The sequence below is a fragment of the Arachis ipaensis genome, chromosome B6, assembly GCF_059453495.1.
Source record: "Arachis ipaensis isolate K30076 ecotype BB chromosome B6, ASM5945349v1, whole genome shotgun sequence".
NCBI classification, from domain to species: Eukaryota; Viridiplantae; Streptophyta; class Magnoliopsida; order Fabales; family Fabaceae; genus Arachis; species Arachis ipaensis.
The window spans coordinates 68840038-68842960 of NC_142441.1; the positions used below are offsets into that span (position 1 = coordinate 68840038).

The following is a 2923-nucleotide window of genomic DNA, read 5'->3' on the forward strand; positions in this document are numbered from 1 at the left end:
GGATATGGAGGAGATGGATGGCTGTGTGTATTTGGCCATATGGGTGGGATTGGGTGGGAGAGAGATGTTGAATTTTTGAAGGTAGTGGGTGTATGGATGTGAGTGGTAAATGGAAAAAAAGAAGGGATGATCATGAATGGAAAGAGAGATGATGAGGTAGGTGGGGATCCTGTGGGGTCTACAGATCCTGAGATGATCCTGTGGGGTCCACAGATCCTGAGGTGTCAAGGCATTTACATCCCTGCACCAATTTAGGCATGTAAAATGCCCTTGCACACAACTCTGGGTGTTCAGCGCCAGGTTGGTGCCCATTTTGGGCGTTCAACGCCCCTTTGCTGCCATTTCTGGCGTTGAACGCCAGAACCATGCTTGTTCTGGGCGTTCAGCACCAGGATGCTCCCATTCTGGGCGTTCAGCGCCAGAACTATGCTCTGTTCTGGCGTTTGAACGCCAGACAGATGCTCCTCCAGGGTGTGATTTTTCTTCTACTGTTTTTGATTCCGTTTTCAATTTTTATATTTATTTTGTGACTCCTCATGATCATGAACCTATAAAGACACATAACTAAGAAAAATATAGTTAGATAAATAAACATTGGGTTGCCTCCCAACAAGCGCTTCTTTAATGTCAATAGCTTGACAGTGGGCTCTCATGGAGCCTCACAGATGTGCAGAGCTTTGTTGAAACTCTCCAACACCAAACTTAGAGTTTGACTGTGGGGGCTCTGGTTGACTCTGCTTTGAGAGAAGCTTTTTCTGCTTCCTCTCCATGGTTGCAGAGGGAGATCCTTGAGTTTTAAACACAAGGGAGTCCTCATTCCATTGAAGGATTATTTCACCTCTGTCAACATTAATCACAGCTCTTGCTGTGGCCAGGAAAGGTCTTCCTAGGATGATGGATTCATCCTCTTCCTTTCCAGTATCCAGGACTATGAAATCAGCAGGGATGTAAAGGCCTTCAACCTTTACTAATACGTCCTCTACTTGTCCATAAGCCTATTTCTAGAGCTGTCTGCCATCTCTAATGAGATTTTAGCAGCTTGCACCCCATAGATTCCCAGTTTCTCTATTACAGAGAGGGGCATGAGGTTTATTCCTGAACCAAGGTCACACAGAGCCTTAAAGATCATGGTGCCTATGGTACAGGGTATTATGAACTTTCCAGGATCCTGTCTCTTCTAAGGCAATGTCAGTTGATCCAGATCACTTAGTTCATTGATGAACAAGGGAGGTTCAACTTCCCAAGTATCAATGCCAAATAATTTGGCATTTAGCTTCATGATTGCACCAAGAAACTTGGCAGTTTGCTCTTCAGTAACATCCTCATTCTCTTCAGAAGAGGAATACTCATCAGAGCTCATGAAGGGCATAAGGAGGTTCAATGAGATCTTTATGGTCTCTAGATGGGCCCCAGAGTCCTTTGGTTCCTCAGAGGGAAGCTCCTTATTGACCACTGGACGTCCCAGGAGGTCTTCCTCCTTGGGATTCACGTCCTCTCCTCTCCTCACAGGTTCGGCCATGGCGCTTATGTCAATGGCCTTGCACTCTCCTTTTGGGTTCTCTTCTGTATTGCTTGGGAGAGTACTAGGAGGGATTTCAGTGATCCTTTTACTCAGCTGGCCCACTTGTGCTTCCAGATTTCTAATGGAAGACCTTGTTTCATTCATGAAACTTACAGTGGCCTTAGATAGATCAGAGACTAGATTTGCTAAATTAGAGGCATTTTGTTCAGAGTTCTCTGTCTGTTGCTGAGTTGATGATGGAAAAGGCTTGCTATTGCTAAACCTGTTTCTTCCACCATTATTAAAGCCTTGTTGGGGCTTTTGATCCTTCCATGAGAAATTTGGATGATTTCTCCATGTTGAGTTATAGGTGTTTCCATAAGGTTCACCTAAGTAATTTACCTCTGCTATTGCAGGGTTCTCAGGATCATAAGCTTCTTCTTTAGAAGATGCCTCTTGAGTACTGTTGGATGCAGCTTGCATTCCATGCAGACTCTGAGAAATCATATTGACTTGCTGAGTCAATATTTTATTCTGAGCCAATATGGCATTCAGAGTATCAACTTCAAGAACTCCCTTCTTCATAGGCGTCCCATTATTCACAGGATTCCTTTCAGAAGTGTACATGAACTGGTTATTAGCAACCATGTCAATGAGTTCTTGAGCTTCTGCAGGCGTTTTCTTTAGGTGAATGGATCCACCTGCAGAAGTGTCCAGTGACATCTTTGATAGCTCAGATAAACCATCATAGAATATATCCAGGATGGTCCATTTTGAAAGCATGTCAGAAGGACACTTTTTGGTCAACTGTTTGTATCTTTCCCAAGCTTCATAGAGAGATTCACCTTCTTTCTGTCTGAAGGTTTGAACATCAGCTCTAAGCTTGCTCAGCTTTTGAAGAGGAAAGTACTTGGCTAAGAAAGCCGTGACCAGCTTATCCCAAGAGTTCAGGCTGTCTTTGGGTTGAGAATCCAACCATAATCTAGCTCTGTCTCTTACAGCAAAAGGGAAAAGCATGAGCCTGTAGACTTCAGGATCTACTCCATTAGTCCTAACAGTATCACATATCTGCAAGAATTCAGTTAAGAACTGAAAGGGATCATCAGATGGAAGTCCATGAAACTTGCAGTTCTGCTGCATCAGAGAAACTAATTGAGGTTTCAGCTCAAAGTTGTTTGCTCCAATGGTAGGAATGGAGATGCTTCTTCCATGTAAATTGGAATTAGGTGCAGTGAAGTCACCAAGCATCTTCCTTATATTATTATTATTTTCGGCTGCCATCTCCTTTTCCTGTTCGAAAATTTCTGAAAGGTTATCTCTGGATTGTTGTATTTTAGCTTCTCTTAATTTTTTTTCTTCAGAGTCCTTTCAGGTTCTGGATCTGCTTTAACAAGAATGTTCTTGTCCTTGCTCCTGCTCATA

The 2923-nt window shown here is 43.2% G+C and overlaps 1 non-coding gene across 1 annotated transcript; it reads left to right on the forward strand.

Annotated features, from left to right (window-relative positions):
- The first annotated feature begins 2278 nt into the window (after positions 1-2278).
- Positions 2279-2386, forward strand: LOC148561200 (small nucleolar RNA R71). Its single transcript, XR_015888189.1, has one exon. It is a non-coding gene; the product is annotated as a small nucleolar RNA R71 (small nucleolar RNA).
- The last annotated feature ends 537 nt before the right edge of the window (positions 2387-2923 follow it).